We start from the raw sequence: 17211 nt of genomic DNA, 5'->3' as shown, positions 1-17211 counted from the left end.
TGGGAAATAATATATAGCGTTGAGCACCATGTTTAAGTAGAGATTATAGCGGGTAAAAGAGGGGTTACACCGCTGCACAGAGGGGGGAAGAGTTGGTGATGATGGCGGTGAAGTTGTTGGTGAAGATTGCGGTGATCATGATGGCCCCCGATGGCACTCCGGCGCCACCGGAACCGAGGGGGAGAGGGCCACCCTTCTTTTTATTCTTCTTCCTTGAACTTCTCCCTAGATGGGAGAAGGGTTTACCCTCTGGTCCTTGATCTCCATGGCATGGGAGGAGTGAGAGCCCCTCCGAGATTGGATCTGTCTCTCTGTCTCTCTCTGTTTCTATGCTCTAGTATTCTGCCCTTTCACCGTTTCTTATATATGCGGAGATTCGTAACTCCGATTGGATTGAAACCTTCGCCCAGATTTTTCTCCGAAAATTAGCTTTCTTGCGGCCAAAGAAGAGCAGTAACCACCTTACGGGGGGCCCATGAGGGTCAGGGGCGCGCCCCCTGCCTCGTGGCCCCCTCGGGCACCATCTCGCGTTGATTCTTCTTCCTAGATTTCATAAATATTCCAAAAATATTCTCCGTCCATTTTTATCCCGTTTGGACTCTAATTGATATGGGTTTTCTGTGAAACATAAAACATGCAACAAACAGGAACTGGCACTGGGCACTGGATCAATATGTTAGTCCCAAAAATAATATAAAAAGTTGCCAGAAGTATATGAAAGTTGCATAATATTGGCATGGAACAATCAAAAATTATAGATACGACGGAGATGTATCAGCATCCCCAAGCTTAATTCCTGCTCGTCCTCGAGTAGGTAAATGATAAAAAAGATAATTTTTGATGTGGAATGCTACCTAGCATAATCTTGGTCACATAATCTAATCATGGCATTAATATTAAGACACGAGTGATTCAAAGCAATAGTCTATCATTTGACATTAAGACAGTAATACTTGAAGCATACTAACCAAGCAATTATGTCTTATCAAAATAACATAGCCAAAAAAGCTCATCCCTACAAAATCATATAGTCTGGCTATGCTCCATCTTCACCACACAAAGCATTCAAATCATGCACAACCCCGATGACAAGCCGAGAAATTGGTTCATACTTTTTAACGCGCTTCAGCCTTTTCAACCCTCACGCAATACATGAGCGCAAGCCATGTACATAGCACTACGGGTGGAATAGAATATGATGATGGAGGTTTGTGTGAGAAGACAAAAAAGGAGAAAGTCTCACATCGACGCGGCTAATCAACGGGCTATGGAGATGCCCATCAATTGATGTCAATGTGAGGAGTAGGGATTGCCATGCAATGGATGCACTAGAGCTATAAGTGTATGAAAGCTCAAATTGAAACTAAGTGGGTGTGCATCCGACTTGCTTGCTCATGAAGACCTAGGGCATTTGAGGAAGCCCATCATTGGAATATACAAGCCAAGTTCTATAATGAAAATTCCCACTAGTATATGAAGTGATAACTCAAGAGACTCTCTATATGAAGAACATGGTGCTACTCTAAAGCACAAGTGTGGTAAAAGGATAGTAACATTGCCCCTTCTCTCTTTTTCTCTCATTTTTTTGGTGGGCTTCTTTGGCCTCTTTTTTTATTTGGGCTTCTTTGGCCTCTTTTATTTATTTTTAAAGTCCGGAGTCTCATCCCGACTTGTGGGGGAATCATAGTCTCCATCATCCTTTCCTCACTGGGGCAATGCCCAAATAATGATGATCATCACACTTTTATTTACTTACAACTCAATATTACAACTCGATACTAGAAGAAAGATATGACTCTGTATGAATGCCTAAGGCGATGTACCGGGATGTGCAATGATCTAGCGTAACAATGACATCAAAAAATGGACAAACCATGAAAACATCATGCTAGCTATCTTACGATCATGCAAAGGAATATAACAAAAAATGCTCAAGTCATGTATATGATGATGATGGAAGTTGCATGGCAATATATCTCGGAATGGCTATGGAAATGCCATGATAGGTAGGTATGGTGGCTGTTTTGAGAAAGATATAAGGAGGTTTATGTGTGATAGAGCGTATCGTATCAGGGGGTATGGATGACAGCGAAGTTTGCACCAACTCTCGAGGTGAGAAAGGGCAATGCACGGTACCGAAGAGGCTAGCAATGATGGAAGGGTGAGAGTGCGTATAATCCATGAACTCACATTAGTCATAAAGAACTCATATACTTATTGCAAAAGTTTATTAGCCTTCAAAGCAAAGTACTACTATGCATGCCCCTAGGGGGATAGATTGGTAGGAAAAGACCATCGCTCGTCCCCGACCGGCACTCATAAGGAAGACAATCAATAAATACCTCATGATCCAACTTTGTTACATAATGGTTCACCATACGTGCATGCTACGAGACTTGCAAACCTCAACACAAGTATTTCTCAATTTCACTATTACTCAACTAGCACGACTCTAATATCACCACCTTTATATCGCAAAACTATTGCAAGGAATCAAACATATCATATTCAGTGATCTACAAGTTTTATGTAGGATTTTATGACTAACCATGTGAATGACCAGTTCCTGTCATCTCTCTGAATAGATATAAGTGAAGCAAGAGAGTTTAATTCTTTCTACAAAAGATATGCCCACGCTCTAACAAATATAAGTGAAGCAAAAGAGCATTCTACAAATGGCGGTTTTCTATGTGAGAGAAACAGGCAATCCAAACTTCAAATGATATAAGCGAAGCACATGAAGCATTCTATAAAGCCATACTCAAAAGATTTAAGTGAAGTGCAATGAGCATTCTATAACTCAACCAAGGACTATCTCATACCAGCATGGTGCATAAAAGAAAAGTGAAAACTAAATGCAAAAGACGCTCCAAAATTTACGCATATCGCATGAACGAAACGAATCCGAAAAGATACCGATACTTGTTGAAGAAAGATGGGATGCATTCCGGGGCATCCCCAAGCTTAGACGCTTGAGTCTCCTTGAATATTTACTTGGGGTGCCTTGGGAATCCCCAAGCTTGAGCTCTTTCCTCTCCTTCTTCACCTCACATCAAGACATCCTCGATCTTCGAACACTTCATCCACACAAAAACTCAACAGAAAACTCGGTAAGATCCGTTAGTATAATAAAGCAAATTACTACTCTAAGTACTGTTGCAAACCAATTCATATTTTTTTTTTGCATTGTATCTACTGTAATATAAATTTTCCATGGCCTAATCCACTGATAGGAATCGATAGTTTCATCAAAACAAGCAAACTATGCATCAAAAACAGAATCTGTCTAAAACAGAACAGTCTGTAATAATCTGAACATTCACCATACCTCTGGTACTCCAACAATTCTACCAAAATTAGGAAAAATAAAAAATTTGTATAGAAAGACAGTGCAAAAAATTTCATAACCATTTGACGTTCCAGTAAAAAATTTAAAATCGCGCACTACAGCCAAAGTTTCTTTCCTGCACCGTACAAACCAACAAGCATTGTAAACATCCTAAAAGCAAACCTTGGCACATTATTTTTATTATACAATGGAATTGTAACAGGGGATATTTATTTTTGTTGAAAAGTTTATGTAATCAAGATTCACAAAGTTTCCGTGAGCATCAACAAAGTTCAAGGAGCTCCCCCACTTCAACAATGCTTGTCTCTCTCACTTTCACTTTCCTTTTTGAAAAGTTTTGGTTTCCCCTCTTTATTTTTTTGTTTTTAAACTTTATAAATGCACACAACAGAAATAAATGACTCTCTAAAACTTCCGGGTTGTCTCCCTAGCAGCGCATCTTTAAAGCCATTAAGCTAGGCATAAAGTGCTCAAGTAATGGATCCACCCAGATCCCAAGGTATATCAAAGCCAATTTTAATTAACAATGATTTGTAATTTAGTAGTGAGCACAAAGCAACATATATCAAGCAATGAAGAAGTCTAGCTCTCTTCCTATGCATCGGCATGTCATAAAAGAACAATTCATGCACACATAGTAAAGGCCAATGCATGGTATAAACAGTTTCTTGCAATTTTATCGTGTGGGAAACATAGAGAGGTGGAGATATAGTTCCTCTCTCATAATAATTGCAAGTAGGAGCAGCAAGCACATGCATATTATATCTATCAAAATCATCATGTGTAATAGTAAAACACAACCCATCAATATAATCCTTAATAAGGGCAAACTTCTCCGATATAGTGTAGTCGGGGACTATCATGCATGGGTGCAATAGCAACAATTTCATGTTTAACATAGGGAACTATAGCAAGTTCATCTCCATAAGCATAATTCATATTGGCATCTTGGCCACAAGCATAGCAAGCAGAATCAAAAAGGGATATTTCAAGAGAATCAACGGGATCATAACAATCGTCATAGCAATCATCCTTCTATAAGCACGAAAGGAAATTAAACAATGTATGAGTTGAAGAGTTACTCTCATTAGAAGGTGGGCACGGGTAGCTAATCCGCTCTTCCTCCTTTTGTTCTTCGCTCTCCTCATCATCTTTTTCATCCAATGAGCTCAAAGTTTCATCAATTCCTTCTTCCATAGACTCCTGCAAAATATTAGTCTCTTCTTGGACAGCGGAGGAGTCCTCAATATATGGTTTAATATAAGGATTAGAAGATAATTATCATAGCAATATTTGAGTATGGCCAAATTTTCAGATTTGTAGAGAGTAGCATCACACTCTTCAATAAAAGAAGCAATTTCACAAGTACCCCTAAAAGCAACAAATTCTTCCATTTATTGAACATCATAGTAATTATAAACACCCTTAGTATATGAAGATACGATTCCATTACCACTAAACTCACATTGGTAAGGAAGGTGTTTCTTGGGGTTTTTAGAACAACAAGTACAATCATATATTTCACATAAATTCCAAGCATAGCACTGCAAATGATGTATTTGATCCAGTAAAAGTTTCCCTTTTTCAGATATGCGGTGTCGCACATAACAAGCATGCTCATCTAAAGATTTGCCCTCAACTAAGCTAGTTGGGGTTTCAGCACGAGCACATAGGGATCGAAGATGATCCAAGTAAAAAGCTTTAGGTGTGTGATAGATTTTGAGTGGTTCTTAACCATTGGTTCAGTAGGTACAACTAATTTTTTGGTATTTTGCATTTCCTACCCATAACTAAAGATAGAAAACAACTAAGAAGAGCAAATACAAATTACTTAGTGATAAAGCAAACAAGCACACACGAGAATATTCACCCCATGCTATGACTCCCCGGCAGCAGCGCCAGAAAAATGTCTTGATACCCACAAGTATAGGGGATCAATTGTAGCCTCTTTCGATAAGTAAGAGTGTCGAACCCAACGAGGAGCTAAAGGTAGAACAAATATTCCCTCAAGTTCTATCGACCACGGATACAACTCTACGCACGCTTAACGTTCGCTTTACCTCAAACAAGTATGAAACTAGAAGTACTTTTGTAGGTGTTGTTGGATAGGTTTGCAAGAAAGTAAATAGCACGAAAATAAAATGTAGGGGCTGTTTAGATAAAGACACAACTAAATTAGTTTTAGTAAAGAGCTTTTGTCACGAGAAAGTTATTTGTCCCTAGGCAATCGATAACTAGACCGGTAAATGTTATTGCAATTTTATATGAGGGAGAGGCATAAGCTAACATACTTTCTCTACTTGGATCATATGCACTTATGATTGGAACTGTAGCAAGCGTCCGCAACTACTAGAGATCATTAAGTTAAAACCCAACCATAGCATTAAAGTATCAAGTCCTCTTTATTCCCATACACAAACAACCTACTTACTCGGGTATGTGCTTCTGTCACTCACGCCACCCACCATAAGAAAATCATGAACATATTGCAAACCCTACAGCGGGGATCCCTCACGCTTGTGCGACACGGAGAGCACCATAGGACAGCACCAATAATAAAACATGCAACTCAAACCAATCACGATCATCAATTAACCCATAGGACAAAACGGATATACTCAAACATCATAGGATAGCCATACATCATTGGGAAATAATATATAGCGTTGAGCACCATGTTTAAGTAGAGATTACAGTGGGTAAAAGAGGGTTTACACCGCTGCATAGAAGGGGGAAGAGTTGGTGATGATGGCGGTGAAGTTGTTGGTGAAGATTGCGGTGATGATGATGGCCCCCGGTGGCACTCCGGCGCCGACGGAAGCGAGGGGGAGAGGGGCCCCCTTCTTCTTCTTCTTCTTCTTCCTTAACCTTCTCCCTAGATGGGAGAAGGGCTTCCCCTCTAGTCCTTGGTCTCCATGGCATGGGAGGGGCGAGAGCCCCTCCGAGATTGGATCTGTCTCTCTACCTCTCTATGGTTCAGTGCTCTGGTATTCTGCCCTTTCACCGTTCCTTATATATGCGGAGATCCGTAACTCCGATTGGATTGAAACCTTCGCCCAGATTTTTCTCCGGAAATTAGCTTTCTTGCGGCCAAAGAAGAGCTGTAACCGCCTTACGTGGGGCCCACGAGGGTCAGGGGCACGCCCTAGGGGGGTGGGCGCGCCCCCCTGCCTCGTGGCCCCCTTGGGCACCGTCTCGGGTTGATTCTTCTTCCCAGATATCATAAATATTCCAAAAATATTCTCCGTCCATTTTTATCCCGTTTGGACTCCGTTTGATATGGGTTTTCTGCGAAACATAAAACATGCAACAAACAGGAACTGCCACTAGATCAATATGTTAGTCCCAAAAATAATATAAAAGTTGCCCAAAGTATATGAAAGTAGCATAATATTGGCATGGAACAATAAAAAATTATAGATACGACGGAGACGTATCGAGGTGGGCCACCAGCCAGCCACAACGGTGGTGTCGGATTCAGGGTTCCGCAGACCCTTGAGAGGTTCGAACTCTGGGGTGCGTGCGAAGAACTCGTCCTCCCCAGTCTACCCGCACACCCGATCCACAGCTTAGCTAGACGAACCCAATGAACAGGAGAGGCAGTAGTTTATCCTGGTTCGGGCCACCTTGCGGTGTAATACCCTACTCCATCTTTGTGGTGGATTGCCTCGAGGGGCTGAGGATGAACTAGTACAGTAGTTGAACAGCCTCACGAGCTGAGGTGTTCTTGAGCTCGATGAGCTGGTGGATGAGAGGATGGTCTGAATGATCCGCCCCCCTCTATGGTGGTGGCAAAGTCCTATTTATAGTGGCCTTGGTCCTCTTCCCAAATGTAGGCAGGAAGGGATCCCACAATGGCCAAATTCAAAGGGAGACAACAAGTACAAGTTATCCTGACAAAAGTAGTCTTTGCCTGCAAAAGCCTCTGGTGGTGACGCCGCGGTGGGCGCCGTGATGACCTCCGTCCTGCCGTCCTGGCGGTCTTGGTCATGTTGCACCGATATGGAAACCTTTGCTTGATTCCTCGGGACCCCGCGCCTGCGCTTGCCTCCTTAGCACCAAAGAGGAAACTGGTACACTGCACCCGCCTGGCCTTGGTCATCATGGCTCACGTCACACGAGCCTCGCGAGGTGCACCTTGCATAGATATCTCTGCTCCTCGGGAGCCAGCCTGGTGAGGCCGCCCCCAGGGAGGTCTTGGTGTCGTCCGCCGCGCAAGGCTTGGCCCCTCGTGAGGGTCTTGGGTTGTTGTTTCTGAAGCTGGGCCATATTGGGCCGTCGACGGAGCCACGCCGTGGGCCGCAGACATGCAAGTCTGGGTACCCCCGTGTCGGTGTACAAAAGTGGGGGCCCTTTTTGTACCCCTTTACTTGTGCACGAGTAGTCAGAGCCGCGCCCGCGGCCACACTAAGTAGGGCAGAGGAGGGAAGCCAAAGGCACAAGACGAGCAAAGCAACGCCAAAACCAGAGACACAAAGAGCAAGAGGGCGAGGTGGACTCCCCTGGCAAGACCCTTGCCGGGGAGGCCTCCGCAGCCTCGGCAAGAGCCTGGCCGGGACAACTTGCCCAACGCTAGCAGAGCGCGCCACCCTTGAGCCCAAGCGTTCCAACACCTTCAACCACATTGGAACCAAGGCTCGGGAGGCACCTGCATGGTGGCATGCAGATCTTTGTGAAGATCATAAGCACATAAGACCAGATGAGGACCAGAAGACGATGATCCTCGGCAAGATCCTTGCCGAGGAAATCCACGAGACCCCCGGCGAGATCCTTGCCGGGGATGACGGCGATGCCACGGCAAGACCCTTGTCGGGGCCCCGGCAAGACCCTTGCCAAGGACACCTGCGGGGCCACAACCAGGCCCATGTCTGCCAAGACTCCACCGCCATTCCCATACAGCTGCGAGCCCAACCAGCTGGGCAGGCACCTGCGCGGCGACGCGCGGCCTCCAGGCCAACTCAGCAAGCACCTACGTGGTGGCATGCAGATCTTCATGAAGACTCTGCCACCGCGCCAGCCCAGCAGCCAGCCAACATGGCACTACAACGCCTCATCAACACGGACGCGCGTCAGAGCCAGGCGAGGCGGCGACAGCTGGGACGAGCTTCCTTGCCGTCCCCGATAAAGCAAGAAGGGCACGTCGGCAGCGCATTAAATGCGTTTGTCCGACGCTGCCAGAGGATAGACTCAACCAGTGTGTACCTTTCCACCTCCTGTGTGCCACTGTGGGGACCCCTTTTGTCTATAAAAGGAGGCCCGAGACATACTGGAGAAGGATTCGGATCTTTTGGATGACACACGCACCGCAGCTAGTTCGAGAGCTCAAGAACACTCAAATATACACCAAGCAGGACTAGGGTATTACGCATCCTTGCGGCCCGAACCTGGGTAAACTATCTTTGTGCTGGCTACCAAACCCGCTCTTTGCACAACCCCGCACCCGCCAACCCTAGAAGGTATCCTAGTGATTCCATAGGTGTCGTTTCCACCGACATCTTTGGCGCGCCAGGTAGGGGGCGCAGTTGTGAAAATTTGGTCTAGAAGTTCTTCATCGCCATGGCTCCCAAGAAGAAGACGATCACGGCGATCGGTTCATCCGGAGCCGAACGGCCTGTACCAGTACGGGCGAGTGGTGGGGCGGTCGTGGAAGGAAGCCGAGGCGCGACGCGCGAACAACCACATCGCTCTGGCAGTCAAAGCCTAGCGAGCGGCGTCATTCGTGCGCGAGACGACGGGCCGCACGCCGCCGAATCCGAAGACGGAGCCGGGCCCCCCGCAGGTGGCGCGGGACCCTCCAAGGGCGGCGTCGTGCCACCCATGGGCGGCGCGGCGACTTCCAAGACGCCTACGCCGGCGCCCACGACGCGCTCTTCCCAGGTTCTGTGCGACGAGCAGCGTCACCACGCTGGTGACCCCGGGCGCCACCATGGGAAGAGTCCTGTACCTCATCGCGCGACGTAGAAGGCCGGCATGCACGCCGAGGCGCTGGCAAAAATGGCGCGCAGCCGCAAGGCCGTGATAGAGCTCCTTCTAACGTGGTTAGAAGTCGGAGCGCGTCACGGTCCACGCATCTTTCGCCGCCACCCACGCCAGCAGAAGCTTTGGCGCGCGCAGTTGCTCCTCGACTTTCCTCCTGCTGCGGAAAAGCTCGACGAGTGGAGAGCCACCATCCGGAGCCTCGTTGGTGTTGCCAACAAAGATGAGCTGTGACCAGCGGGGCCCTCAGGCCGGCGCTCCGTCGTGCCACCGCATGCCAGTGGTGGAAGGACCGGAGGAGCTACGGCCAGGGTGCACTCTACCCCCCCATGCCAGCCACCGCGGGTGTCGGTCCATCGTGATGACGCTTGTGATAACTTTTCCATAGCATCGTCCGACCCACGGACCCACCGCGATCAGCGCCAAGTTCTTCGGGAGAGAGCCCATGAAGACGCTCAAACCACCTTGGAGCGCCGGCGCGAAGCACGCCACCAGTCAGATAGGCGGGCAGGGCCCACTATGGACCACCCAGCACCGGGAGGCTCTGGCGGCCTACCCTACGAGGTGGGTTGCCTAGCCTTTACCCGTGAGCTGCGACAGTTCCAGTGGCCCCCACCGCACATTCAAACCCGACGTTGGCGAGAAGTACAACGGCAAGACCCACCCGTCGGAGTTCCTCGGCATCTACACCATCGCGATGTAAGCTGCTGGGGCTCGCGATGACAAGGTGCTTGCCAATTACTTCCCGTTGGCACTTAAACCCAATGTCATGTCATGGTTGATGCACTTGCCGGCGGATTCCATTTCTTCTTGGTCGGATTTGTGTCATGAGTTCGTTGGCGCCTTTACTGGAGGCCACCAAGCTCATGGACTGGCAAGCGATTTGCATATCATCCCCTAGAAGGAAGGTGAAAACCTGCGCAAGTACATACAGAGGTTCAGCGGGGTGCAGTACAACATCCCAGATGTTCAGCCCGCCACCGTGATCAGCGCATTCCATCAGAATGTGTGCAACCACAAGATGCGTGAAGAGCTCGCGATCAACAAGGTCAAAGATGTGGCCGAACTTTGTTCTGGCCGATAGGTGCGCTCGAGCTGAAGAGGGGAGGAAGTACCCCGGCGAGGACACCGGTGCGAAAACTGACTCCACAGATGAAGACACAGCCGCCCCGACGAAGAAGGGCCGGCGCCGCAATAGGAAGCGCAAGTGCAAGACCGTGCTTGCCATCGAGGGATCCGAGGACACCGGCGCTGCCAAGAAGGCCAAGGCAGACGACCCCGGCAAGGAAATTGCCGAGTGCGCCGCTTGCCGGGCCTTGGCGGCTGCCGACAAGCCAGGAGGCTCCGACAAGCAGTACTGCAAGATCCACCACCCCAAGGGCCACGACCTCCAGAATTGCCGACAAGTTGAGCTGCTTGCTTTGAAGCAAAAAGCTGAGTATGAGAGGTGGGACAAGGAGAAGGGTCAGGATGGTGTTGAAGGATCCTGCAAGAAGCGTGGCGGCCAAGGAGGTCGCCACGACAAGGATAACCAGCAAGAGAGGCCCGCCCGGGGCCGCGATAAGAAGCAGGAAGATGACGGTCATGACGAGGACGACGAGTCCGGCGAGCATGAGTTCCAGAAAGCTACGGAGGCCATATGCATCGACGGTGGCTCCTCGCTGCACACCTCTCACCGAAAGCTGAAACAGTGGGCGCGTGAGATCACAGCAGCGGAACCATCATTCGATGCTCAAAAGCCACTGAAGTGGTCAAGCACGCCTATCATTTTTTACACCGAGGACCACCCTGATCACACAACTGCGGTCGGGTGTTTGCCGTTGTTGGTTTCGCCAAAAATACGCAACCTTAAGGTGACAAAAATACTAGTTGACGGCGGGGCCGGTCTGAACTTGATCTCACCTGTTGTGATCAAAAGGTTGCAGATTCCTGATGGAGACCTTGAAGAGACGGGCACATTTCAAGGGGTCATCCTGGGAAGGAGTCGACCGAAAAGTAAGGTCACGCTGCCCGTGAGTTTGGAGGCGAGTTGAACTATAGGACAGAGAGGATTGTTTTCGATGTAGCCAAGATCCCCATGCCCTACAACAGGATCCTCGGCCGCCCAGCACTAGCCAAGTTCATGGCGGCCTCACATTATGCCTACAACACGCTGAAGATGCCTGGGCCGATGACCATCGTCACCGTCCCCTCCGACAAGAAGGATGCGCTGATCTGCGCTTATCAACTCTACCAGGAGGCAGTTGCAGCGACTGCCGCCAAGGCACTTGCTCCTGCCGCCGAAGCCCCGGGGGCGGGGGAAGAAGACCAGCAAGACCTCTCGCACCTACTCCGGCAAGCGCACCTCTTCGGAGTGTTGTGCTCCTATCGAGGACGTGCCAGAGAGCTCCACCGGCAAGAGCAAGAAATCCAGAGCTGCACCACCAGAGACGAAGCAGGTGTCGTCAAGGAGGATGACACGGGAGGGGCTTTCACCATAAGCTCCTCCCTTGACAGCAAATAGGAAGGCGCGCTCGTCACCTTCCTGCGGGCGAATGTCGATGTGTTTGCATGGCAAGCATCCGACATCCCCGGCGTTCCCAGGGAGGTGATTGAGCGCCATCTTGCTGTCTGTCCTCATGCGCGACCCGTCAAGCAGAAGGTCAGGAAGCAAGCTTTGGAACGGCAGGAGTTCATCACGGAGGAGATCAGGAAGTTACAAGCGGCAGGCTTGGTGAGGGGAGTACTTCATCCGACGTGGTTGGCCAATCCGGTGGTGGTGCGCAAGGCAAATTGGAAGTGGAGGCTGTGTATTGATTACACAGATATCAATAAGGCTTGTCCGAAGGACCATTTCCCGTTGTCGCGCATTGACCAGATTGTTGACTCCACGGCCGGGTGCGACTTGTTATCGTTCCTTGACGCCTACTCAGGATACCACCAGATCTTCATGACGAGAGAAGATGAAGACAAGACAGCATTCATCACCCCATGTGGTACGTATTGTTTTATACGAATGCCTTTTGGGTTGAAGAGTGCTGGCTCAACGTTTGCAAGAGCAGTCCAAATTGGTGTTGAGCCTCAGCTGCATAGAAATGTGGAAGCTTATATGGATGACATAGTGGTTAAAACCAAGGACAGGGCAACACTCGTACAAGATTTAGAAGAGACGTTTGCGAATTTGCGCAAGATCAACCTCAAGCTGAACCCTAAGAAGTGTGTCTTCGGCGTTCCGTCCGGCAAACTTCTAGGGTTCTTTGTGTCATAGCGTGGGATCGAGGCGAATCTAGACAAGATCAAGGCCATTGAGCAGATCGAGGCACCTAGGCAGATCAACGATGTACGTCGGCTCGCTGGCTGCGTTGCCGCCATGAGCACATTCATCTCCAAGTCTACTGAACGTGCCCTTCCCCTTTTCAAAATCTTGAAAAAGGCGGGCCTAATGGAATGGACCCCAGATGCCGAGGCAGCCCTGCAGGATTTGAAGTACTACCTTACCTCTAGGCCAATACTGGTTGCGCCTAAACCACAAGAACCATTGCTGCTATATCTAGCGGCAACGAACCAAGTGGCTAGCGCCGCGCTAGTGGCACAAAGGGAGGTCGACGAAGAGGCAGTGGCAATGGCAGGGCTGGCGGATGGCAAACCAGAACTCCCCCCGGCAGGGCCTGGTGCCGGTAAGGCAAGGCCCCCGGCAGAGTCTGACACTGGCGAAGCAGAAGCGACACAACCAAATGAAATACTACAGAAGAAGAAGATGATGCAGCACCCGGTTTACTTCGTCAGCTGCCTCTTGCAGGGGGCTCGGTCAAGGTACTCGGGTGTGCAGAAATTGCTCTTCGGCCTCCTTATGGCCTCGAGGAAGCTGCGTCATTAGTTCCAACCACACGCAATCACCGTCGTCACCCGCTTCCCGTTGCAACGGATATTGCATAACCCGGACACAACCGGGAGGATTGTGGAATGGGCTTTGGAACTGTCGAGCTTCGATTTGAAGTTTGAAAGCACTTCGACAATTTAGAGTAGAGTCTTGGCGGAGTTCATTGCGGAATGGACCTCAACGCCCGGCGAAGAGATTCAGGAGACCGCTCTCCCCGGCAAGGAAACAAGTCGCGACTGGATTATGTACTTTGACGGGGCTTTCTCGCTGCAAGGCGCCGGTGCTGGTGTGCTGCTCATCGCACCCACTGGAGAGCACCTCAAGTATGTAGTCCAGATGCACTTTCCCAGGGAGATGCCAACAAACAACACTGCTGAATACGAGGGGTTCCTTGTCGGTCTCAGGATCGTGGCAGACCTCGGAATCAAGAAGATCATCGTCAGGGGTGATTCACAGCTTGTCGTCAAGCAAGTTAACAAAGATTATCAAAGCCCATTGATGGAGGCCTACGTAGATGAAGTGAGGAAGCTGGAAGAGCGTTTTGACGGTATACAAGCGGAGCATGCTCCACGAGTGGAGAACGGCATCGCCGACTACTTGTCGAAACGTGCTGCCTTCAAATTTCCTGTGAAACCAGGTACTTTTGTGCTTCGATTAACTCAACCGTCCGTTGAACCATCGACAGGCAGAACAAGCGGAGGAAATCAGGCCCCGGCAAGTACTTTCCCGCTGAGCTCCCAGGAGCCGCCGGCAAAGATGTTGTCGTGGACACTGAGCCTGCCATGGGGCAACAGACTCCGGCAGGGCGTCAAGCCCTGGCCGTAGAGACAGCCGCTCCCATGGCAGAAGAAATGCCTTTGGTCCTTGTCGTCGAGCCCTAGGCTCCGGCATGGGCACAGCATACCGTCCGATTCCTCCAAACAAGGGAACTCCCTGAGGAGTAGGAAGAAGCAGAGAAAGTAGCCCGTCAGTCTGCCATGTATTAGTTCGTCGACGGCATTCTGAACAGAAAAAGACCAAACGGTGTGAAATTGAAGTGCATTCCCCGGGAGGAAGGACTGGAGTGGTTGGCAGAGATACATGGAGGCATATGTGGCTCCCACATAGGGTCGAGGGCCCTTGCCGGCAAGGTATTCCGGCAAGGTTTCTTCTGGCCCACAACCCTCTAGGATGCAACGGCACTAGTAACCAAGTGTGAAGCGTGCCAGTTCCATTCAAAGAAGCTTCATCAACCAGCTCAAGCTCTCCAAACAATCCCTCTTTCCTGGCCATTCTCGGTCTGGGGGCTCGACATACTAGGCCCCTTTCCCCGTGCTGTCGAGGGCTTTGAGTACTTGTACGTTGCAATCGACAAGTTCACAAAGTGGCCGGAGGTGGAGGCAGTGAGAAAGGTGACAACACAATCAGCCGCCAAATTCTTCAAGGGGCTAGTCTGCCATTTTGGTGTGCCAAATAGAGTCATCACCGACAATGGCACGCAGTTCACGAGCCGCGTCTTCTTGCAGTACATCCAGGAACTCGGCAGCAAGGTCTGTTTTGCCTCTATTGCACATCCATGAAGCAACGGCCAGGCTGAGAGGGCAAACGCTGAAGTATTGCGAGGCCTCCGGACAAGGACTTTTGATAGGCTACATAGGTGCGGGTGATGCTGGATTGATGAATTGTCGGTGGTTCTTTGGTCAATCAGAACGACACCAAATTGAGCCACCGGCCGGACACCTTTCTCCCTTGTTTACGGGGCAGAAGTAGTTCTCCCCACAGAACTCACGTACGAGTCACCCCGAGTGCTCGCTTATGATGAGTTTGAGCAAGAGAAATTGCGGCAAGATGACAGAACGCTCCTTGAGGAAGATCGTCTTCAGGCGGCTGTGAGAGCAGTGCGCTACCAGCAAGCCTTGCGTCGCTACCATAGCCGCAAGGTTCATGCCCGAAGCTTTGGAGAAGGCGACCTTGTTCTTCGGCGTGTTCAATCGGCCAAGAATTCCAACAAGTTGACACCAAAGTGGGAAGGCCCTTATCGGGTAATATGAGTCACCAGGCCCGGCGTAGTCCGCCTAGAGACCGAAGATGCTATTCCAGTGAGCAACTTCTTGAACATCGAACATCTTCGCAAGTTTTACCCATAAGGCGCGGTTGCCGGGCTCCCCGGAAGACCACCTTTTGTACAAGCCTTGCCAGCGAGGCATGTAACCCTTTTTACAAAGCCAGGCGCAGACCCTGAGCATAAATAAATGAAGCGCTGGCGCCCTAAGTTTTAGCATGCATGCTAGGTTGAGTCTCTCCCTCGGTTAGGGTTGATAGTGCTTAGCGGCGACTAACCCCTAGCATAGAGGTCGTGTGTGCATCTCTCTGTTCCTTCCCGTCCTTTTTAGGTTCGCAAGGTGCATGGACATTTCTGCTGAGCTGTTTGGAGGAAAGAGAACAGGCCAGCGCCCCGACCCCGGCAAGCCAAGGTTGCCGGGGGCTGCGGATCCAAAGGTCCTACCGCGGCAAGCCAAGACTGCCGGGGGCTGCAACATCAGATAAGTTTTTAATTCCCCACTCCCTACTTCCGTATGAAACTTGAATGTACAAGACTTCGCTCACTCTTATACCATCAAGCTCCCTCTTTCCCATGTCCAAAAAATCTTACTTTGGGTGGGGACTTGGTCGTAGCACGGTGGGAAGGGAACGGGCGAAGGGCACAATCCTGCTTTGCCCCTACCTCCGCCATGGGCGTGAGTGTTATCGAGCTATTGAGCAGGAGGACGGCAAGGACTGTTGCCGGGTTACAATGTTTATCTTAAGATAACGAGGACTCGTTCCTTGGTGTGACCCCCGCCCACGCACAAAAGAAACCCGGCAAACACCCTTCTTTTCATTCATACGTTGTTAACAAGTACAATTCATACGGAATGTATACACAAGCGAGGGGATTACTAGGTCTAAATTCTACTAAGGCCCGTAGGCTTACAAACTAAAAAAGATAAGTGCCCCGTGATCCCCGTAATTGCCCCTTTCCTCCCAGGTGCGGCAGGTGAAGGCAAAAAGGGAGCGACGGGGAACGCGCCAATGGAGAGCTTGACCAGGAAGGCCCTCGGCAGGGCGTGTGGCCAAGGGAGGGGCGACGCGGTCAGTCAGAGTCGGAGTCGGCGTCCCCCCACTCGGCGCCCTCGTTCTCACTGTCACTGTCCTCCTCGTCACTTCCGCTTCAGGAAGAGTCTTCGTCATCGGAGGAGCTCTCCACGCAACACTTTAGGCGAGTCCCAAAGTCCCCAAAGACCTTGACGGAGAGCAGTCCGTTCTCCATTAATTTGAAGTAGAGAATGAGCCCCTCCGTCAGGCTGTGGACACGAGCAAAGGTCTTCCATCTGCGATGAAGATACATGACGTGAGGGGCGGGAAAGTCGCCATCAACCCGCGTGCCGCCATTCCCGCAGCCCCTCATATGCAACCTCAGAGTCTGTGGCAGATCGAGCTCCATCTCCCGAGCGAATGGAGCAGGGAGACGAAGACGATGGCGCACTAGCCAGTGCAGGCTGATGAAGAACTCGTGGGGCTGGTTCCCGACGTGGCCCTCCATTGGGGGAGGGACCGCTAGCGAAGGCGAGGCCGGTGCACCGCCCCGTCCTCCTCTTCCCCGAGCACCACGGCGACCTCGGCCTCACCCCCTCCCCCTTGCTCTCGTGGCCGGCTCCGCCGCCACGAGCTCTTCTGAAGGAGGGGCGCACTGTCGAGCGGAGACCCTCGTCGCCACCGTCGAAGTGCCGGCGCGCCCTCTCGCCATAGCAGAAGAAAGAAAGGAGCCAAGGTGGAAGGAGAAGGGTGATGAAAGAATGAGGGGTGCCATCCCCCTCCCCTTCTTATAATGGGGCGGGGTCGGGGCTCGGCCGCCCCACTCAACCAATCCGGCCATCAGGGGCGCATGGAATCGAGACCGACCCGCTGCTCCAATCAGCGGCGACCCGGTTTCCCGCCTTGTCATTTAAGGCCCGTGCCCCCCCGCATCCGCCGCCTACCATCTTCGAGGCATGGGGGACACTTGGCG

Source organism: Aegilops tauschii, chromosome 6 (genome assembly GCF_002575655.3).
Source record: "Aegilops tauschii subsp. strangulata cultivar AL8/78 chromosome 6, Aet v6.0, whole genome shotgun sequence".
NCBI classification, from domain to species: domain Eukaryota; kingdom Viridiplantae; phylum Streptophyta; class Magnoliopsida; order Poales; family Poaceae; genus Aegilops; species Aegilops tauschii.
The sequence above is the reverse complement of the archived record's forward strand: the minus strand, read 5'-3'. Positions refer to the sequence as shown.